Genomic DNA, 25,188 nt, shown 5'->3' with positions numbered 1-25,188 from the left:
AGTTCATTTTGGAGCTTGTGTAAGACATAACCTGGGACACCATTAGGTCCCATTGAAGCTGTGTTTTTGGCTTTGGATAGGGCTGTTTTAATCTGTGTGTCAGTGATTGCTGGGGCTCTAAATTCTTCTGGTATAGTTATGAGCCCTTTACGGGCTGAGAGGGGGTTGAGGTTTGCACTAAACCGGTCTGCCATAATGTTGGCAATATCAGTTGGTTCAGTGTATTTTGTGCCATTCTGCACTAACTCATAGCAGATCTGAGAGTTTCCACTTAGGTTCTTGACATAGCTGAAGAACATTTTGTGGTTATCTTTGGAGTCCTTGGCAATTTTTCTTTCGAAGCTAACCTTGGATGATGTTATGAGGGATAGTAGTTTCTTGCTGATACTGATCAGGGATGTCTTTCCTTCTTGGGATTTTACTCTTTTCTGTACTAGTTTCCTCCTCCTATTGTATAGCTTATTTATGGCAGGGGTCCACCAGACTGGTTTCGTTTTCTTGGAGGAGTGAGTCTTGTTTTTCCTTGGGATAGCACAATCCATGCATTCCTGCAGGTGCTCATAGAGTGCCTTTGTAAGGGAGTCAGCAGCTTGGATAGTGTTGTCCTTTAGCATGGGGGCTGTGAACCTTTCCACCTTGGTCTTGAGTAATGTGAAGTTTGCTTTTGAAAAGTTTTTCACAGAGGTTTCCTTGATTAGGGGTGGGGACAGAATGTGGATATCCAGAGTGATTAGTCTATGGTCTGATCTAACCAGCGAGGGGTTGACCTCCGGTGTGGAACACTGGTCGCCCATGTTGGTGATGACCAGGTCCAATATGTTGTCACCTCTGGTGGGGGTGTTGGCCAGTTGATCCAGGGCATTCAAGGTTATAAATTTTAGGAAGCATTGGGCAAGGGAGTTAGTACTTAAGTAGTTCTCCCAGTTAATGTTTGGGTAATTGAAATTACCCAATATTAGGGTGTTTGGTAGGACCTTCATATTTTCCAGTGTCTCCAGAAATGCAAATTGGTGTTCCTGAGTCATGGTGAGTGATCTGCAGCAAACTTCAATTTGAATTGAAGTTTTGCCCGTTGTTAGTTGCACATGGATGATCTCTGAGGCATCGTGCTGCACCACTAACCTGGAGGTGTGGGTATCCTTGATGAATATGGATACACCCCTGCCTTTTGTGCTTTGGTCCGGGTTCTGTGGCTGAAAAGTATAGTATGAGTTATAGCGTGGTAGAGCTGGGGTGTTCTCTGGAGCCTTAAACCAGATTTCTGTTACTGCACAGATATCAATGTTCTCCATACTGAGGAGTGCCTCGAGTGCATGCAATTTGAGGTTTAAACTTCTGGCATTGAGTAGCATTATCCTCAGTTTTTGGTTACTTGTGCTATTTATGGTGGTGGGTTTGTCTTTTGAGCCTTGCCTAAAAAAGGCACTATGGAGGGGGGGGCGGCAAAAGCCATGGCCAGTATTCAAAAGCCTAAGGGTGACAGGTGCAAGCCATCTCTTGCGAAGCAATGTGGCTTGTCGAGCATGTCATCCCAGGCAGGCAGATACTGGATTCCCTTTGAATGACACCAGAAACTTAGCCAATTGTTGAAATTGATCATGTTTTCTTTATACTGTGGCATCCTTCTTGGTGAGGGCAGGATGCTACTCAGGGTCAGGGTCATAATGGCCTGGCCTACATGATCAGAGAGCTATTTCATGTCTCTTTTCATGTAGTCCAGGGAGGTAACACTCAGGTCATTCACACCAACATGGACAATGACAGAGTCATATTTGTACTTGTTCTGGAGTGACCTGAGTGCTTCTGTTATGTGGCGGATCCTGGCACCTGACATGCAACTAACAGTAAACTTCTCCTTATTCAGCCTAGTGAGTGGGACATCAGTGTCCCTGACTATAGAGTCGCCTATTACTAGTGTTTTGGGTATGTTATTTTGCCTTAAGGGCTGTGATTGCATGGCACACTGATTATGTGAAGTATGTGTTTCATGGTTTGTGGTGGAGTGTGGAGGTTGCTTGGATGTCTGCTTTGGAGGTCTCTGTTGCTTTTGCAGATTTTTATTTAGAGCCTCTGAGTATGTTTTCATATATTTATATGTGTTGTTTGCTGGTGTTGGTTTAATAGGTCTATGTGAGACTGGTGGTGTCTTGCAAGTATTTCCCTTCTCCTCTTGACTGTCAGTTCTGGTCTTGGGTTGAGAGAGCTTTGCCTCCAGTTTGGCTGTATAATTGCATCTCTCACATATATTAGTGTTTGGTGGTAGGAGGAGGGGGTTGTCTGTGTACATGAGGCAGTTGTAACATTGCATCAAAATGCCCAGATTCACCAGTTGGACTGGAGAGTATACCTGAAACTGCCCTTTGGATGTGCCTGGATAGGTACAGTGAACTGTTTTATTGATTGGCTGGTAGGGACGAATAGAGAGCCTTGTCCTTCTGGACAATATAGGGGGGTCTAGTGCTAGGGTTAATTAGTGCTTGCTATGAGTTTTGAGCAAGTGCTGGGCTGTGAAATTAATGGTTTGAGTGCTTAAGTTGAAAGTTTGTCTAGTTCCAAGAGATAAATTGAAGAGTAGACTTAGTGGAGCCGGGAATAGCTTAACCCTAGCTAACCAGCGTTGCCCAGCGAGCCAAACTGTGCAAATGCAGTTTTTATAGCAGGGAAATGAAAGAGATAGAAATTAGCCCAACATGGCCAATAAACTACTAACTTCTGGGCTGAAACCACTCCTCCAGGGACAGATAGGCTGCTCAAAGCTACCCTCTCTCACAGGTGAACAGAGAAACTTCCTTCTATCCAAGTAACAAGTTACATAACAAACCATACTGACACACACCCATTTGCAAACATTATACATCACTTATAATCTACCCAATCTTTTTCATTCAAACATTACATAGCTCATTTAAGTCCTGCCTTCTTTTAAACCTCATTCCTCCCTGTATGTTTTGTTCTTACAATTCCCATTTTTTCCTATGTAGTTTGCTCTACACTTTTCTAAAGATTTCGGTTCCAGTTGTTTTATTTATGCTATCATATTCACTACTTCTAATATAGTTGGTTTAGATTTTGATTTCCATTTGATAATAATTGCTTTTTTGACAGCCACCGTAATTAGACATAGCAAGGCCTTACCACGACTAGGCAATTCCGATTCTGTATCATAGGTCAGAAAAATTATCTCCCTCATCACACAAATCCACCCACCCAGAATATCTGACAGTGCATCTGACAGGGAATCCTTAAAGTCCTCCAACTCACCACATTCCCAGAAAATATGTTTCCAAGTATCTCTTTCTTCCCCCATCACACCTCCAACATTTGCTGTCTACCTGAGGAAAAAATCTCTGGAGTCTACTTGGAGTATAAAAATATCTATGTAAGCATTTCCAAGCAAAAATCCTAAATCTTCTAGATGTTTTTGCATATTTGGGAAGGTCTGGAGACAAAGCCAGAGAGGCAAGATTACGTTGGTTTGGACATGTGCTGAGGAGGGATGCTGAGTATATTGGGAAAAAGATGCTAAGGATGAAGCTACCAGGTAACAGGAAAAGAGGAAGGCCTAAGATAAGGTTTATAGATGTGGTAAGAGAGGACATGCAGGTGGTTGGTGTGACAGAGCAAGATGCAGAGGACAGGAAGAAATGGAAACAGGTGATCAACTGTGGTGACCCCTAATGGGAACAGTCGAAAGAAGATGATGATGATGATTTGGGAGACATACATATATCCTCCCATTGTTTCTTTGTGAATTGCTTATCCAATCTCTCTTCCCAATCATTTCTTACCTCCTCTGACTGATTATTATAGTTAGCATGAAATATTTTATATGCTTTACTAGTTATTTCTTTTTTAATGGCAACTTCTGTTCTAGATTCTACTAAAAACTCTACCAGTGCTGATCTTACATTTAGGACTCCCTATTTCTTTCTCTTTGCCTATATTCTATCAATCCTTGATAAGGAAGGCAATCTCTAACCTGCAGTCCAAATAAATTCTTGGTGTTTTTCTATTCTATTAGCTTTCCCTCTCTAGTTACTGTATTTGCTAACAATATCTTGGTTCCTTTGCCAGTTTTCTCCAATAAATTCCAGCCCCCTCTTGCCTATTATCTATATCCCAATTGCACTCATCCCTATTGGCAGACTCTCCTTTCTCCATTCCCATGTTGGCTTAGTTTTTAGAATACTTTTTTCTACTTTATGGATATAATATTCTGTATGATAATTGTTATTCACCTTAAATGCCTGCATTCACAATCCCAGTCTCTCCTTGTTTCTTGCACTTCCCCCTGTTTCCCATCATCCGTTTCCATTTTGAATTATAGTTTTCCGCTTGTGATATGTATAGGAGCCTTAACTGTGTAACTTTGAAATACCCCTCCAAATTGGGTAATCCCAGTGTGCCCTGTTCTACTGGAAGAATCAGTTGGCACTAAATATTTTAGTAAACACTAGAACTAATGGCAAGAAAACAAAAACTGATTTCAGATATTCAGAGGGTAAGGGCTGACCAATGGCTGACCAATTTTCTGCAGGATTAGTGAGCATAAACTTCATATCATTCTTTGACTTATGCTAATAAATTAACCAACTAACTGATTATTATAGTATAAATCCACAGACCCACTTAAAAGCCCATATCTATAGTACTAAAATGCCTGGACTTTCCAGACAAGTAGACAGTACTTAAGACACTATGGACTATGTCTCATGCCAGATATGGATCTAAAATTATCAAATTTTATAATGACTATTCTAGCATATTTTTAAATATATATTTACTATCAAATAATAAAAGAAATCTAAATGCATTTTTGTTTTATCCTCTAAAGTTCAAACAACTGCTATAGACTGGGAGACATCTGAAGATCCCATCTTTACTACAAACTTCCTAATAAAACAAAACACCCAGATCTGTACTCATGAGGCAGAGTGATGATCACCCTAGTGAGAAATAGCAATTCATGTAATGGCATTCTATTTACAGTACAAAAGAAGTTGAATTGTCAGCTACAGTATTTTGAGTCTACATCCCAGGAATCACCTACATGCACATCACAACTAACTACTTTTCCTCAGTTATACTTTATCTACATTCTTGTCATTTTGGTGTACCTTTCACACCCTTAGTGTAGGAAAAATGCCCAAAATCAAGGACAGATTTACAATATTATTCATGCAAACTTAAGAAGTTGCTAGAGTAACAGATTTTCCATTAGCATGCAATTTGTCCCAGTCCCCTTCAGTAAATACATCACACCGAATGATGTTTGACGACCTTTATTAGACTTCCATAAACATAACTTTAACCAATATTTATCAGTTATAACTGGAATATAGTATAGCTGATAGTATAGCTGATTTTAATCACAGCATAACACATCCATGTAATGCTAACCAGGACAGCATGACCTTGCTCATCCTGGCCCAGTAAGTAGCATCCATACATAGATTTGCTTACTTATGAAGCAGCGTCCCACCACTCACTTCATTTACCATTTATTTAATTAATTACACATCCAACCAAATAAGTAGCATACTTTACCTCCGCTCACTTATTTTCTTTATCAAGCAGTCTCCAACTGCTCACTTTCCTTTCCCAACTCATTGAAATGAACATCTAACATCAGAGGGGGAACAGAAGAGGGCAAGCCTGTCCCACTTCTCCACCCACCTGCCTAACCAGGCTGTTCCCCCTCCTTCATAGCCAGGCTTCCAGCAAAATACTCCAACATACCCAACAAAAAAACAAACTGAAGCCATATCATTATTTGGTGTATCTCATCCTCTATGAGCCAAACTAGATGATCAAATAACTACCCAAAGCAACCAGTTGCATTAACTTGATGATATTAGGCCAAATGATCCCTTGCCACTGCCAAAATAAAACCCATACCCTTGTAAGATCTCTGTAAATCAAACATGTCCTTACTTATCCTAAGTATCCACAACAGCTAGGAAATATGTTCCCAGGACATTACCTGCCAAATTTACCACCAAAACAATGCAATCCCAGCTGCATACCATCTTGCTTAACTGCAGCCTCCTTTTGCTGTCCAAAGAATATGAAATGACCCACAATTGCTTTTCTTTTCACACTGATCACGTTAATAATTCCAAAACTGCACCCTCTATTACAGGGTAAAAATCCAATGACCAACATGGCATTTCCTGACCAACGCACTACATTGTTAATGGAATTCAATGCATGCATAAAGCCAGCACATCCATAAAGGCACAGTCCCCCAAACTGTAACCCAACAGATCTCCATTTACCAACTCCAGTCTATACAACAAAGCTTGCCAATAGCCATAATCCACCAGTCCTCACATTATCAAACCTAACCCAGCCCTTGACTCACCATCCCAGACTTTTAAAATTGTATAACCCTGTCACCTGTGTAACTATACTAATCAGAGTTAAACCCACTTTGATCAGCCGAACTGCCTTACCTTGTTCCCAAGCATAAATACAATTTAACAAAGCCTTGCAATGCCCTATCAGATACCTACCTAGCAAAACCTCACCTGACAAACCAAGGGTTCATACCACTGTCCTATTGTCCAAATGAAAATTAGTACAATCCCACGAAAAACTAAGCAAAAACCAAATTAGTGGTAATAACGAACTCAGCCAGCAGACTCAGAACACGACACTTTAATAACTGTAAGCGCTTTCGGTAGAGACAATCTCCCCACCTTCATCAGACAAGTAAAAGACAACGAAAACACCCATTAAATACATTGCAATGTTCCAATTAATTATGACATCATACTCCAATTGAATCAAATTGATGAAAAGTAAAAATAATAATAAGAATGTTCTCATGAAGACATACATATTATAAATATTCTTAGATTACATGTATATATATCAAATAAAATTATCTACTTATAAAATAGTAGTACATTTATATACACAAAAAAGGGTGTATATATATGTAAATATCTAAAAATTTAATTATAATAAAAACAGATATACTTGCATATCATCTTATCATATATACTACCTAAATGCTACATAAGTGGATATATAAAGAGTTGTTTAAATAAAATAAAATTAAAATTAAATTACATTTGGCTTCATTTAAAAAGCCGCCTTTACAAAACCCTGTTCTATGACATATAGTAAGCGAGACCAAACCCGTTTGTATTCCTACTTTGCCCTATTGCTTCCTAGGGAATAACTTTATATAAGTTTCTAATAAATATTTTTAACAAATGTTTTTAATAGCTAAAAAATGTTTTTAATAGCTAAAAAATTTTTCCAACATGTACCAACCGCTCTTAACAAGGAAAAGATCTTTTAATGCACGTAAATAAATAAACATATATATATATATATATATATATATATATACATATAAAATGCAAATATACATACATGTGTATATATATATATATATATATATATATATATATATATATATATATATATATATACATATATAGAATACATATAAGCAATGCCCCATTGTCAAGAAACTATTCAACCTATGATCTTGACTGTACTATCCATACATTAACATGACATCATTCCCTTAATTAGTTTTCATTCGTCATCCCATCCTACCTTTTGAGTGCTTTTAGTTTTAAAATGCACTTAATGGACACAACCTCGTTGAGTCCTGGGAAGGTATACGAAGCAGTACGGATCTGCCAAAAAACCTCTTGTTCTTCCAATTGTAACTGCCAGAGACCCCCCTGATGTGTGGATGTACTTGTTGCACAATGGTAAAACAAAAGAAATGGTCAGGGTTTTGGCAGACATGTTTTGCAAGTGCATTATTCATGTCCCTATTCTCAATAGCATATAGATGTTCATAAATCCTTTTCTTGAGTGGTCTGTCGGTCTTGCCGATGTAAAATGCAGGACAGAGCCTGCAATGGGCCACATAGACCCCTCCCTTTGAATTACAATTATATCTTCCATTCACCAAATATTCTCTCCCAGGCATATGAATCCTTGAGCCTATAGAAATGTGTTTGCAATATGAGCAACTGCCACATTTGCTCATTCCCACTGTCTTCCTGTTTGTTTTCAAATTAGGCCTCTCCAAGAGGTTCTTTAAGTTCTGACCTCTTCTGTAGGTAAACCTAGGCTTTTCCCCAACTAATTTGATGAGCTCATGATCTTCCATAAGCACCCTCCAATTTTTAACAAAAATGTCCCTAATGGCTTTAAAATCCATACAATAAGTAAAAAGGAAAGAGATATTACCAATCTTGTTATCATTGTTGTTATTATTAGATATAACATGCATGCTCCCTTCCCTGAGTAATGGCTGGAAATGGCCAGATTCCCTTTTGGCAATAACTTCCTGCCTAATTTCATCCACAAATGTTTTAGGATATCCCCGCAACCGGAACATAGAATAAATATTCTCGCATTCCAACAAAAAATCATTCAGTTTGGACACCATCCTGGCCGACCGAACAAACTGCCCCTTTACAACATTTCTTTTCTGGTGGAGGGGATGCGAGCTGGTAAAATATAAATACGTGTTAGAAAAGGTTGGTTTTCTAAAAATGGTTGACTTAAATTTGTTAGACAATAAATCCTTACTAATTCTAACATCCAGGAATGTGATCTCATTCATGCCAATAGAGTATGTAAAGTCAAGAAAATTAGTCATCTTGGAAATACTTTCGATGAAAATCGATATTGTATCAAGGGGGCCTTTCCATAGAAAAAACATGTCATCTTGGTACCTTGTGTACCAAGTGACATTCTCCTGATAAAACTCATTTTGGAATAAACATTGATGCTCCCACTGTGCTAAAACACTATTGGCAAACGTGCAGCCACAGGGAGACCCCATGGCTATACCAGTGGTTTGGAGATAATAGTTGTTTTTAAAGACCAAAAAGTTATTGGTAAGAATGACATCCAATAATGTTTCAACAAGATACATTTGCTCACAAAATATAAGAGTGGAATTATATGGAATTTTTCAGCAAAATTCCACATAATTCCACTCTTATATTTTTGGTTGTTGACATCAAAGATTTATATACCGTCATTCCACACCAATTAGGAGTGGAATGGACTGTGGATTTCATGCTTCGTAAGGGGGCACCAAGTGAGCAAATGTATCTTGTTGAAGCATTATTGGATGTCATTCTTACCAATAACTTTTTGGTCTTTAAAAACAACTATTATCTCCAAACCACTGGTATAGCCATGGGGTCTCCCCGTGGCTGCACATTTGCCAATAGTGTTTTAGCACAGTGGGAGCGTCAATGTTTATTCCAAAATGAGTTTTATCAGGAGAATGTCACTTGGTACACAAGGTACCAAGATGACATGTTTTTTCTATGGAAAGGCCCCCGTGATACAATATCGATTTTCATCGAAAGTATTTCCAAGATGACAAATTTTCTTGACTTTACATACTCTATTGGCATGAATGAGATCACATTCCTGGATGTTAGAATTAGTAAGGATTTATTGTCTAACAAATTTAAGTCAACTATTTTTAGAAAACCAACCTTTTCTAACACGTATTTATATTTTACCAGCTCGCATCCCCTCCACCAGAAAAGAAGTGTTGTAAAGGGGCAGTTTGTTCGGGCGGCCAGGATGGTGTCCGAACTGAATGATTTTTTGTTGGAATGCGAGAATATTTATTCTATGTTCCGGTTGCGGGGATATCCTAAAACATTTGTGGATGAAATTAGGCAGGAAGTTATTGCCAAAAGGGAATCTGGCCATTTCCAGCCATTACTCAGGGAAGGGAGCATGCATGTTATATCTAATAATAACAACAATGATAACAAGATTGGTAATATCGCTTTCCTTTTTACTTATTGTATGGATTTTAAAGCCATTAGGGACATTTTTGTTAAAAATTGGAGGGTGCTTATGGAAGATCATGAGCTCATCAAATTAGTTGGGGAAAAGCCTAGGTTTACCTGCAGAAGAGGTCAGAATTTAAAGAATCTCTTGGAGAGGCCTAATTTGAAAGCAAACAGGAAGACAGTTGGAATGAGCAAATGTGGAAGTTGCTCATATTGCAAACACATTTCTATAGGCTCAAGGATTCATATGACTGGGAGAGAATATTTGGTGAATGGAAGATATAATTGTAATTCAAAGGGAGTGGTCTATGTGGCCCATTGCAGGCTCTGTCCTGAATTTTACATCGGCAAGACCGACAGACCACTCAAGAAAAGGATTTATGAACATCTATATGCTATTGAGAATAGGGACATGAATAATGCACTTGCAAAACATGTCTGCCAAAACCCTGACCATTTCTTTTGTTTTACCATTGTGCAACAAGTACAACCACACATCAGGGGGGGTCCCTGGCAGTTACAATTGGAAGAACAAGAGTTTTTTTGGCAGATCCGTACTGCTTCGTATACCTTCCCAGGACTCAACGAGGTTGTGTCCATTAAGTGCATTTTAAAACTAAAAGCACTCAAAAGGTAGGATGGGATGACAAATGAAAACTAATTAAGGGAATGATGTCATGTTAATGTATGGATAGTACAGTCAAGATCATAGGTTGAATAGTTTCTTGACAATGGGGCATTGCTTATATGTATTCTATATGTATATATATATATATATATATATATATATATATATATATATATATATATATATACACATGTATGTATATTTACATTTTATATGTATATGTATATATATATATATATATATATATGTTTATTTATTTACATGCATTAAAAGATCTTTTCCTTGTTAAGAGCGGTTGGTACATGTTGGAAAAATTTTTTAGCTATTAAAAACATTTGTTAAAAATATTTATTAGAAACTTATATAAAGTTATTCCCTAGGAAGCAATAGGGCAAAGTAGGAATACAAACGGGTTTGGTCTCACTTACTATATGTCATAGAACGGGGTTTTGTAAAGGCGGCTTTTTAAATGAAGCCAAATGTAATTTAATTTTAATTTTATTTTATTTAAACAACTCTTTATATATCCACTTATGTAGCATTTAGGTAGTATATATGATAAGATGATATGCAGGTATATCTGTTTTTATTATAATTAATTTTTTAGATATTTACATATATATATATATATATACACCCTTTTTTGTGTATATAAATGTACTACTATTTTATAAGTAGATAATTTTATTTGATATATATACATGTAATCTAAGAATATTTATAATATGTATGTCTTCATGAGAGCATTCTTCTTATTATTTTTACTTTTCATCAATTTGATTCAATTGGAGTATGATGTCATAATTAATTGGAACATTGCAATGTATTTAATGGGTGTTTTCGTTGTCTTTTACTTGTCTGATGAAGGTGGGGAGATTGTCTCTACCAAAAGCGCTTACAGTTATTAAAGTGTCGTGTTCTGAGTCTGCTGGCTGAGTTCGTTATTACCACTAATTTGGTTTTTGCCAAATGGAAATTAACCACTTCCCACAACCTCAACTAATCTTCAACACCAAACAACTGAAACTCCACATATTAACATCCCTCCTCCCAACATCCTTCCATCATGTACCTCCCCTTCCCAGACATCCTCCCACCCCAGAAGCCTAAAACCATTCCTCTCAAAATATGTAAAATTTAATAGCACTGATAAACTCCATGATGTTCTTACTCCATCACTGTTTCAAACCTTCACCCCTCCAAAATCCCCACCCCGTATTACCTTGGCCTCTGGTAAATCAAACGAGTCATGGCCTGCATCCAATAGTGATCCCCAAAACAATGCATTGCGTGAAACTTCAAACTTCTGCTTAAATAGGGAAAACAAGTGCCTGACATATCCCCACACCTGCATACATTACAATGCTCTTTAAAACCCTGCACCTAGATACTGGAAAAAACACACACACACAGGCCACCAAGAAACGGTGCTGCCCCCGATGTTTCTGCATAGCCTTGCTACCTGGAACACAGAAACTCAATTACCATGCCCACAACATGCAACCTACCTCACGTTATGACTCCACCAGACTTGAGGACAACCCCCAAAGTCATCATAAACAATCCCCGAACCTGCTTCACTCTGCCCCTCACATACTTCCTCCTCATTCATCCCCATGCTACTCATAAACCACACTGACTCTGACATGCGTTAAGAGCCCCTAGTAATGTAGTATTACCTACGACCTCATATACCCCTCCAGCAACAGGATCATCCACCTCAGGAGAATCCACCCCATCCCCAATCCACTTCCATTCAGCCATCAACAGATGCCCACTCTGCGCTTCTCCATCTGCAACCTCATCACTGATGGCCACTCTGCACTTCATCTGCAAATGAAAAGAGAGCTGTAACTGTCTCCACACACATGATCAAAACATCTTAATGACACTAGGTGCTGCCGAGGGCCTACCTTACTCATTAACAGTACACTTTACTCTGCCCTGCCTTCCTGGATCTCAATAACCTTGCACCACCATATCCACCATCAAATCCTTTTGCAGGCAGCAAAAGAACATACTGCAGCCAAAGCTGCATTCTGCCTCAAGACAATAAGTGAAACTATGTATTTAAATGAGACCTACTGAAATACAAAAATGTAAAGTGAGCTACTGAATTCTAGTGCGTTACAAGTTAGTACTCTGTACGAGGGATAATCCCATCCTCACAATATCTGGGTCACATCACGATTTCTATACCAAAAAGGGTATACCATACTATAATGGGCCAAGTTAACTTAATTCCTAAATAGACTTGGGAACACCTGTACAAGCAAGCACTTTCAGAATATTCCTGTGCAATCATTCTAACCCAAAAGAAAGTTTAACCATAAATACATACTCATCTGTATACTACTCTTGTTATAACGTATTAGAAAGTGTGACCTTGACAGCTTCACCATTGAACTGCTTTGCTCTACAAGCAGCTAACAGCAACGAGTTATGATAGGTAAGCTAGGAATGCAATACCTCCAGAACACCAATCTCTCTGAAGTGCACCTACTCCCCAGGAACGCCACCATCTGAGGTCACCCAAGTCTACACTTCCTGAGGTTACTTTAGAAAAATCTGCACTCAAATGCCTGCCTTTGCCTGCACCCTCCACAGTCGAAGTGTGCACTCAAAATGCCTGCCCTAGCCTGAACACTTCACCATAACCTCCACAGCATCCCAATGACATGCTAGAAACCAACAAATTCCTTTATTTATTTATTTATTTGTAATTTTAAATAGACTAATATGGGGCTGTTCCACTCCATTTCTTAATGCTAGAATCTGAGAGCCTAAAATAAAGGAGGGACAAAGGCCTACAATAGTGATAGCTCTTAAAATATTGTTCCTACAAACTCAGTAAGTCACTAGATTAACTGAACTTGTGTTAGCATTCTCCGCCTGAGAAATGTGTAATCCAAAACTAAGATACATGGCATTTACCATGCAATCCCACATTTTAGGAACAGACCAAAACTAAGGCAGCATCTAAATGTTATGTGGACACCTGTACTACCTCGAGCTATCAGCTGAAAATAAAGGTCTCACTGACTGTTAATTGCGCTATGCGTCTGTACAGCTAACAGCTATACCAAAGGTGATGTACTTTTACCCGCGACACACACTCCCGTCTTACTTCTCAATGTCTTAATATAAGAAATCTGAGAGAGAGAGAGAGAGAGAGAGAGAGAGAGAGAGAGAGAAAAAACCCCACAAATAATGGTGGACTAGGACCTAGAACTAGGGACATTCATTACATTCATTAAATACTGCAGTTACCGACATTGAAAGTAAATAGAGCAACAAGATCCCTTTAGCAGGAATTTTCTGAAGGGTATGAAGTATGCATCTCAAATGTCTGTCATTCCCTGCCACAAGCCTTCAATGATTTGCTAGAAAGCCACAATATTATGAAAGATTAACCAAAATTATGAGGAAAAATCTACACATTCTGCGAAAACCTGCACGAGCCTTTAATGATTTGCTAGAACACCACAATGTTATGCAAGATCGAGCAAAATCTGGACATTCTAAGAAAATCTGTACAGAAGAAAGGTAAGACTCAGCACCTGTGAAACCTTTGAAAAGGAAATCGGCATCTGAAATACCATGCTCCGTACCCAAACAGACCTCACTGCCATCCAGGGACTCGGGGGGGGGGGGGGCTACTTCCCACACCCAAGGTCCACCATTCCATTACCACAGAGCAAGCACCCATCCGACAACTCGCCCTTCTTTCTCCCTTGCACCCTACCTGATGTCCAACCTACCTAACTGTGTCCCACAGTTATCTGCCACACTATTTCTTTTTAATAACTTGCAGATGCCTAACTGCATCAAGGCATCTAAGCAGAAGCCCAAATGTCCGTACCCCAGCAGATCAGTCCTCCCATCTACCTAACCCCCCCACAGTTTCAACTTCTTTTTTCTCTTTTCATGTAAGTTGACTCATCCACACCTGCACGACTTGCATACCAGAAGAATTACCTTAGCAAGTGTTAAATTAAGTTAGCCACTATGACTCAGGAATCAAACCACAAAAGCTTTTGCTATGAGGCAACAACGCAACCACTACACCATTGCACTATCCATAATTCCATAATGAAGCACACCTCAGTGGACCCATGTAAATGCTGGATTGGTACAAGCAAAGCCCCCACCAGCGGAACACTGAAACTTTGTACTTACACTCTTAACACAGCTAGAATACCAGATTATGCTTCCCCATGAATTCTTTTGAAGGGCATGTAGTCTGCAGTTCAATTGCCTATCATTGTATTTTAACCTCGATCATGAGAACTTAAAAAAAAAAAAAAAAAAAAAGAAGAGACTCGAACATCAGCTCCCAAGTGGCCACAACCACAACGGTATGTCAAACGGAGCTAAAATTAAGACAACTCTGGCCATTCCACAAAATCAGTGCAGTTGAGAGGTATGCCACAATCCTACAGCTCTCCGGTTCAACCACTCCATACAGCAGTTCAAACGTGACAGTTGGCTATGCTTAGAAAATGGTAGATTGACAGGTTTTGTGTTAGTACACGTTTAATTGACCCGCACTGCCTTGCCCAGGAAATCTCCTTTCTTCGTGGCCTCCTCACGTAAGTAAAGCATACTTCCCCTGAACTTTGTGTTTCTTTTGACAGATCAATGAGGATTTAAGTCACCAGATAATGACATAATTGGACTCTCATACTCCATATCTTGGTAAATGGAAGTTACCCTGATCGCATTATTTCCATAAACCTGTAAGAATATTACAGCTACTTTTAAAATTCTTTCCACATTATTCAAACTGTGTCTGGATCTCTTCCACTAAGAAGTTGGGAAGGATGCTTAAAGCATAGAGACTTAATTCATAAATGTGGTCATTGTAATATGCACCTCAATCGGCTTAATGAGTTGATCTAACTGCCATTGCGTATAAGCCACATTGAATCCTTCTTAGCAACTGCTTTTCAGCTGGAGTGTGCAGTGGTAGAGTTGTCACCTCCCAGCAAGAGGTTTTTTCTGGTTCAGTTCTTAGCTGGGGTGCCTTCTGTGCAGAGTCTGCATGTCCTCCCTGCTTTCATGTAGGTTTCCTTCAGGTGCTCCAGTTTTCTCCCATGTTAGAAAGACATGTGTCTAGAACATTTCACCCCAGGCCTCTGCTGAAAATTGGCTTCATTCCAAGTTGGACTTTCCTGGTTAACAAATGTTAAATTAATAAAATAAATACTCTACACCCCATACCGACCAGTGGCAGAGAAACTTTAATTTTCTTTCCTTATTTATATTTCTAATATTATTGAAAATGAACTACTTCAGTCACCTGTATAAACATTACCAAAGTTTCTGATTCTACATGAAATGACCCAGCCCCCTCATAACATGCATAATGAGTTGTAAAATAACCACATATTAGGTTTTTTAGGTTTCTATTTAGGAGTAATCCGAAGTGTCCATTGAACTATTGAGTCACCCATTAAACCCCTGACCCCACCAGAACAGTTAACGGCCTGGGTTACTACTGTGAATGCGCAGCAAAAAATGTTACCAGCAGCCATACCTAAGCCCACGAACAGTTCTCTCACCACCACAATGCAAGCCAGGGCTGTAGCCTTGCCATTATGAAGAAATGACACAGCGATCACTCCATCACCATCAATAAAAGGGATCAGCATAGAAGAATTACTCGCTCAGCTGATCTCAGAACAACTCAACACCCCTGATGAAATAAACCCTATCTTAAACCACTATGACAGCTACCTAATGAGGATTCATAAATACCACATCTCGGCCCCAGATAACAACTGAAAACCTTAACTCACACATCCAGATCCAGCAATTTGCAAAGATCTGATATTTCGAGGTCCTTTAACTGTATACATTTGAATTCAGTCTGAACCCACCAATACTACTAATAATGCGAATAGCCCCCAGCAACCACAATCTCAATGATGACTTACCACTCTCGCATTAAAGTCACCCCCAACCTCAACTGTATTACAAGTTACCACACAAGCAACTCATCACAAACCCTTTGTAAACCATCACCAGGATTACAAGCATTGACAGAAAAAAATATATATATTTATGTATTTATATATTACTTCACTTATATAATTACATCTGAAGTAAGCAGATAAAGAATAGTCTAAAAATCAATGTGTATGGACATTTTTATAGCAAAGTGAAACCTTAACTCTGAGAAAAGAAAGCAGCTGCTGGAGTCTGAGGCAACTCTTATACCTAATGCAAAAATCAGCCAGATTCCCTATAGAGTCCTCACAGTTGTTCAAAAGTGCAGTACAGCTTTGTCTGTATAGATCCCCCCTTTTTGATCAGTGGGGTAATAGTAAGACTATGCAACCTCAAGCAGATATCTTTCTTCAGAGAGGGGTAATTACTGCATAGCTAAGCTGCTGGAGTTGGGCCTTGTCATTTGGCATGTCAGGCTTATGCCACTCGTTCACCACCACATGGTTCTGTGTGATAACTGAGGAACCTCCATTTTTTAAAACTTTTTAACTTTACATTCCTGTTGTTGCCCATGTTATTTTTTAATTATTATTATTGGCTTTAGAATGAGCAAGTGATAAAGAATAAGTAGATGGAACAGGGCTGAAGTCTCTTGTGATTAAGAAAGCTTTGTAAATTTTTCCTTCTCTATGCTAATATTGCTTTTGTTAAAATGGCACAGTGCTAAATAAGCCTTTACAGTCAAATATTTTGAGGAGAATCTGACACCTAAATGAGTACTTACTGGAAATTTTATTTATGAACTCATGGAAAATCCATATACAAACAATATCATTTTAAACATAATTTCAAATATGGCCATCAAAATGTAAAAATGTCAGAAAAAGATATACTCCTCAAAATACTTTCCTAACCTGGAGATATGACCAAAAAACTACTTGGACTAAGCAAGCTGAGCTTTTACGTGGTGAAAAAAATAAACTGTGTATGCAGATGTTTTCTTTTTATAGCTGAGGTCACTTAACAGCATAGTATGACAATGAACGTCTTTAGGGGTGGTCAACTGCTGAAAAGAGATGGTAAAGTCTGACCAGAGAAGTTTCATCCACTGCTGGATATACCTCACTCGAATTATGAATTCCTGCTGCACTGATCAATATACTGAACATGATTTGTTGTATTATAATAAATGTAAAACTGTCTAACCACGTCAATGCTTCATTTAAAAATATTACAACACAGTTTACTGCTGTTAGTGAGTATGTTATGATTAAACATGGCACGGCAACTCATAACATTACAGAATTACTGAAAATGCTCAAAAATCTAGTTTAACAAAGGAATAGTTACACTCTTTCTGCTTGATGGCTCACATGTGAACTATCAAGGCAGAGTTGCCTAGGTCCCCTAAAGAGTCATATTTAATGTAAATGGGTCAGTTGTGGAGCTAAGCATTCTCTATTAATTGTACTAAAAGATGATCTAGTCTTTGCAGCTTGAAAAAATCCTGGCATCTTCCTTAACGCAGTATTCTGCGAATAACTACAGATTTTAAAGACAATTTCATTCATTGCTGTCATCTCTAGAGCAAAATGAAATTGTTACCATTTCTTCATTGTTTAGCACATTTTCTATACATTCATGCACATATCATAGGGTTCTTTGTACCATCCTGGTAAACAAATGTAAAATAAAAATAAAATAAAAAAGTCATGTCAGTGAGTAGTGATCTTCACTGGTTCTCTTCCTTACCAGAAAAAAAACAAACCTATTGAGGATATCTCTGTGCGGCTAGAGAGAAGGTGAGCACTAAATGCCAGAGCTTTGTGAATCTTCTCATTTGTCTTGCCCTTAGTTAAAATTTCTAGAAACTCATTTTAGTAGTAGTCAAAGAAGGCCATGCATGTCTTGGCTCTTTGACCCTCAAGGATCCCCACAAACCTGAGAGAGATTTGCCAGATTATCCTCTCTTTTCACTGTAATGTATATAGTATGCTCCTGTCTTGATAGGTTCTGTATGTCACAAATATACCAACGTCTGAGCTTACAATTTCTTTCACCCAGCAAGCCAGCTGAGGCATGTTCTGTGTTTTTTCATGTTTATTTTCAGCACAGAAGCTTCAATCAAAATACAAACTAATTTAAATATAATGACTACTAATTAGTTAGGTCAGTCAATGTCAGTTTTTGCTTCATAATGCCTGATAGATCATTTTGAGAGCTAGAATGGCAATGGCCCAATTCAGAAAGGGTATTTTGAGGTGTACATGAGATGCACACTTAGCAGTATCAATTTCCAATTCAGTGGCAGCTCCACCATGCTGCTGAAAAATGAAGATCTGCAGAACCACAGTGGGGTGTCTCTGTGGCTATACTAAATGCTAATGAAACATATTAGGGGAGAGGGATTGGATAATTATTCATGTGCTCTCTACCCTAGAACTGCCTGTGGTAAGTCATATATGTAGCAGAGAACTTCAGAGAATCACTTGGCTATGTAACATAACATGGCCACTCCTGTCTGCATCTGATAATGAACACAGCCAAAAGCTTGCCTTCATGCACCATGGGAGAGGTAAGTGCTTGGAATCTTAGTGCACAGGTAGCATTGCGGTATGTGTACATCTGTACATCTGAAGGGTTGCATGTGTTAATGTATGTGTGAATATGTGTCTACTTGGGAGGTTGCAGTGGAGGGAGTTACTGAGGAGATAGGGCAGGTTTTTTGTATGTTTTTGTGTATGAACTGAATGTGTGTATATTGGTTTGTGTATGGACTGAATGTGTGTGTGTGGGGGTGGAGTGGGGGGGTGGGATGGAGGAGCTATCATACCTCTACACTCCCCTTGGCTAACAAGCAAAACATGCAGCAGTAGAATGAGGAGAACCACTAAACACCAGGGATAACTATGCCATCTTTTGCCTTAACAGCATTCAATAAAGATGAGGATGGGGGGACCACTAGACACCAGGGATTACACTCAAACATTGTTTCTTAATGATGGTTAGGGGCAGGGGATCTACTAGATATCAGGGACATTCTGCTGTACTTAATAAAAAAAAGAGAGAAAGGCAATGTGGATCTAGGGAAACACCATCCACCAGGGATAACTTTTTTAAGAATGTGCCATATGGGCACTAATTAAAAAAAAAGTGATGTGGGTCTGGTGACCACTAGATACCAGAAATACTTTAAACAGCACACCTTAAAGGCATTAAAAATGATTCAAATCTTGCACCATAAGATATTTGTTCTTTGCACCACCACTAGAAAGCAAGGAAACTATGAGGATGAAAACTAAAACTAATATATATATATATATATATATGTAAAGGAAGGAGGAAGAACTGCACCCATGACACAGGAAACATCAGCATTACCTGCAACAGTTCATGAGTTATGAGGGAGAGGGACAGGACACATTTAAGCATTCCTCTCAGTCTTTCTCTGAAAGAAATCTAGACAAAGTCAAAATTAATTGTGGGACTAAGATACACAATCAGGGATGAATTTAATTTATTATTCTTATAAACTTAGAAAGTTGCTGGAATAGCAGTTTTTGCATTTAACATGCAGTTAATGAAGAAAATGAAGTCTGAAACTCTAATGACTGGCATTAATGTGTGAGTGTAATCATCTATAAGAGGAGGTGTGTTCTGTTAATTAATGGGGAAAAGTAAGTGTGTGTGTGTGTGTGTGTGTGTGTGTGTGTGTGTGTGTGTGTGTGTGTGTGTGTGTGTGTGTGTGTGTGCTTGCACCCACATGCAGTGTGTGAGATAGAAAGTGGGGCTTCCTGTGCCAGCATGATATATGGGCCAGCAGTGTTAATTTCCTTAGGAAAGTACTGATCTTCGCTTGTGGTAGTTAATAGTGATTCAGAAACATGCACATTAGTTGATAATGTGGTATTTGTCATTGCAGCTAATGTGTCTGTGAATTGCAGAGTAACAAATTGTAGAAACTCCTTTTTTTACAGAAGCTGTTACTGTGAGTGGTAGAGCTGTATTTGAATCCTCGAGAATGTCCTGAAAAGACAGAACAGTCTTGATGCTCTACTGAAAATGGACATATATCCAGTTAGACTAGCCTGGTCAACAAATGTAAAATAAAATAAAATAAATAAATAAATGTAAAAGAAGTAAGCCTGACCACTTAGTATTGTAGTTCAATGTCACTGAGACTAAGAGGCAGTGGCATATAAGTTTTGTTGCTAGTTTCTGTCACTAGTTTGGCATGAAACATGCCTTTTATGTGGTATTGTCAAGTGATGGCATAATGCTGTTCCTGAAAAAGTTATCAAAAATTGTCTGTGATCTATTCATGTCATCTTAAAGAAAATGATAACCAAAACACCCATTGTTTCTTAACAAATAACTTATGAAAGTGGTCTTTGAGCAGTTGGACTGATTTATAGTATTCTGTACAGTGCAAAGTGGATTTGCCATGCAGTCATATTTCACTGCATCCTTGATGTGCTTAAAAGCATTTTCATTTTGCACATTCTGCTTTGCTTTTGTATCTTTGACACAAATTATACCTCAAAATCACACTAATCAGCACATCAACACTTGGGCATCAGTGGAATAAAAATATAACCACACTGGAAAAAGGCATCTGAACAAATGCATACTGAATGTTTGGAAAAAACATGGTACTGTACAAGGTAGATATATGTTAAAAAATCAAATAGAACACAGGGTGTTAAGGAGGTACATGAACCAGTGGTGGGCACAATATATTTCTAAATCTGCAGCTATATATCCAAAAGTAAACTAATTTGCAGGGGCATTCTTTACAAGTTCCTAAAGGTAGTATGTAGCAGGGAACTTTATTTATTGAATTTTAGTAGCACACACTACACAACCACTTTAAAACAGATAAGTTTAATGAAAAGCTAAATGACCGTGAAATGTTGTTTTGTACTTTAAAAACATAGAGAAGCACTTATGAAATAGCAGGCCTCAGCAAACTAAGAACGCTAACACTAAATCAAAACACCACTCCAAAACCAGCAATGAGGCAGGAAACTATTAGTAAATATATAAATGCAAACACATAAACACTCAAACACACACACTCATATGCCATTTCAATGCAGTTCTTAGGATAAAACATGCCAGTCCTTCATTTAAATACTTTTACATTCCACTAAGCATCTCAGCATTGACCCTATGATAACAGGTTGAAGTAACTTCCAAACGAACAAGCTTTCCAGAGCTCTATACCAAACCTTAGAGTATCACAAAATGTACATGGGCTCAATACTCTCTGCATAACAAAAAGTACATCAAATTTAGGGAATGGTAGAATCAGTAAAATATGAAGTCAAAAATAGTTTTACAGTGTGCACAGTCTTACTGCTAAGTTAATCTGTGGGTCTGTAAATAAACACAAAATCACTTCTAGGAGGACTTCCAAGCTGGTTGCACACTGACAAACAGCTTAATTTCAACTCTCCCAATATGAAAAAAAGAAAAGAAACTGAGAAACAACAGACAGTGATATTGTTAGCTTGAGTAAGATTCAGTTACTGACAAGTAAGTATACTGCTTGAATGCTTGAGAGACAGAAAAAAGTGTGGAAGTTGACTAGAAGAATCAGTATCACCTTGGACTTGAACCAGAGTCTGGTGTTAGAAAATGGAGATGAACAGGCAGATGGACAGCAACTCTGAAGTTAGTGAATAAATGTGAGACTATAAAGCCTTCATCACATTTGTGAAATATGGATTTGTAAGAAACACAGGCTGAGAAAGATTGGCCTTTTGCTGACTTTGATAAACTTATGGGGGGACTGTAAAGCATATACCCCAGTTTATGTCATTAAGGTTTAGGACACCAAAAAAGGAAAAGCAAAACAATTTTTGTTCTTATTTGTATGTGTATAAAAATCATGATATAAACTGCATGTTATGCATAGTAAAAAAATTTTTTTAGTGTGTAGTCAGGGATCTTTTAAATGTGAGAGGATTCTTCAGTGACTGTTGCATGTGTTAAACATATTAAAGTAAACAAGTACTTTTTTAATTGCAAAAATGTAGGATTTACAGTATAACAATAGAAAGGCTTGACAAAAGGAAGATTACTTTGAATATGCTGTGATCTTGGGCTGCTGGGTGGGGAGTGGTGTAAAAGTGCACTGATTATATTACATGTAGAATTAAGATAGTTTCTCTTAATTTACATCAGTGAATGTCTAGAGTGATACTCATCATTTAGGCTATAAACAGGAGTTTTATTTAAGAAAGTAGACTTGAAAAATAAGAATGATGAAAGCCAGGAAAATGCTATTTCTTATATTTAAAAAGATATTGGCTTGTTTGTTTCCACTGGCAAATATTCAGTGGAAGTTAGGAAGTATGTAACTGAAGGCAGTCGTACATTTTGTTTTCAGTGAAACTGACAAATATACTTTTTTACGGAGACAAGGTGTCTGCAGGTGCAAGCAATTAAGTCTGATATTTCTGAGTATTCTTTCCTGAGGGGGATGCAATATTTAAGGGTACAATGGTAAACAATTCAATGAAAAGCACAGTTTGAAATTATGGGATGTGGGCAGGAGATAGTCTCTGTAGCAGTCCTAATACTTTAATGCATTTAAAAGAATAGTGTACAATTTAATTTTAGTCAAAGATAACCAGAGTAGTTTTCTTAGGACTAAAAGTTAATGTTTTCTGAAAGTATACATGCTGTTTTTCACAAATGGATGGAGGTAGAAATAATAAAAGAATAGTCAGCAATCAGTGTAAGTGGGAATGTAGGCCGTTGCATGAGCTTTAGCATGGGTAACTTTAATTTTAGGTTAGGTGATGCCTGTGGGTGTAGCTGTCAATATGAGGCAATTGTTGCTATCTGCAGGATTAAACTACATTTTTTGAAGAAGTACATAGTTTTGTGTTTTTGTTCTAAGTTAATAGGGGATGAGCGTGTTCTGAAAATTATCTAGCTTATTTTTGTTTGTGGGTTGTGATCAAAGAAAAGGTTGTGAAAATGTGGCAAAGGTTCAAAGGGAGACAAGAAGAAATAATTGTGAAAGATCAACCTGCCAGTGTGTATGCACAAAAACAAGCTGTCATGTACAATAGGTTTTTATCATAAAGGATTTGCTATCTATATTATCTTGGGATTTAACTGGCCTTACAAGTATAGACAAAAAGGAAAGACTATAGAATCATATTAAGAAATGCAGAGTGCAAATCGTAATGCTGCAGGAAACACATTTGGAAAGGAGTGAACATGTGCATTTGACAAAGAAAGGATTTCAGAATGGATATTCAGCAGAATATCAGGGACAAAGGAAAAGGGTAGTAATTATAATTGCCAGTGGGGCTACAATAGTGATAGAAGATGGAAAAAAGATACTAATGGTAGATTTGTGATAATAAGGGATTACTGGCAAGGCAAAGACTGCTGTTGGGGATCTTAAGAAAAATTTGGGAGAAATAATCAGCTTTCAGCAGGGGATATTACTTATAGGTGGGGACTACAATTTGGTTTGCAATAGTGAGATGTATCAAGGGGGACCTAGAAAGAAAAATATAAGAAAAGAGGGTAGATTTCTGAAGAAAGTTATGAAAATATTTGGTATGTAAGATGTGACTTCAGTAGAAGGAACTTAGACAGAAACTATATATTATTCCTCAAGGAACAATAACTGGACTACACTAGATAGAAATTAAATTTAATGGGAACATGTGCAATTTAATTGAAAGGTATTGCATATCCAATAGCTATTTCAGATTATGTGCAATGATAAAACCTAAGATAAAAATGCAGGGTAAAGGTGAGACACTGGCACTTTCCACCCATTTTTTAAAAAGAAAGGAATGGGTAGTGGAAAATATTCAACAGTTATTAAGGAAGATAGAAATATCTTCAGAACTTATAGCTAGTGAGTGGGTTAAAAATGAAAATGGAGTTTAAAATAGGATGCAAATAAAAGAAAAAGAGATGTGGTTAAGAAGCAATAAGAATTACTTTGATAAAGGGAATCTGTCAGAACAAGCAAAAGGGCAAATGCAGCATGCTAAAGAGAAAATAAGGGATTATCTGTATAATATGCATGAGTTTAGAAAGATTGTTTTTAAGCAACTATTTTTGATAAGTCCAAAACACAAAACGTTTTTGCACACCAACTTAGACAATAAATAACCAGAGATCCTACAGAGGTATTAGAGATTTTCTGGAAATTTTATGAAACTTTCTATAAAGCAGAGAATGTGGGAATCAAGAAAGAACACAAATGGAAATATTTATGAAAAACTTAATTATACCAAGGTTAGAGATAGATGAGGCTCAACAGCTAACAGTTCAGATAGGAGAAGATGAGATAAAAATGGTGATGCATAAGCATTCTTCAGGAATGTTTCCAGGAATAGATGATATTCTTGTGAAAGTATGGAAGTTAGGAGTAAAGAAAGTGATAAAGATCTGGAAGATTTTGTTTAACAGTATCTTAAAAGGAGGGGAAGCACCAACATCTTGGAAGAAAGCTGTGGTGGCTGTATTGCCTCAAAACTGTAAAGACCCATCAGACCCAGCTTCATATAGAACAATTTTAATTTTAAACCATCATTATAAAGTGCTTTGTCTATACTAACTATAAGAATGGCAAAAGTGTTGACAAAGTTGATAGCTATGGGTCAATGTCGGGAGCCAAACACTGACAACATTAATAGAACAATGATGATCCAGATGGTAGCAGAATGTAAGAAAATACCACTGTTGTTGGTGGGTCTTGATGCAGAGAAAGCAAAGTAAGCTGGGATTTTATGAGTGGGGTAATGGAAGCAATTGCGTTCCCTA

Source organism: Protopterus annectens, chromosome 3.part1 (assembly GCF_019279795.1).
Source record: "Protopterus annectens isolate FY-2018-M chromosome 3.part1, PAN1.0, whole genome shotgun sequence".
Classification (NCBI taxonomy): domain Eukaryota; kingdom Metazoa; phylum Chordata; order Ceratodontiformes; family Protopteridae; genus Protopterus; species Protopterus annectens.
Note: the sequence above shows the minus strand (reverse complement) of the source record.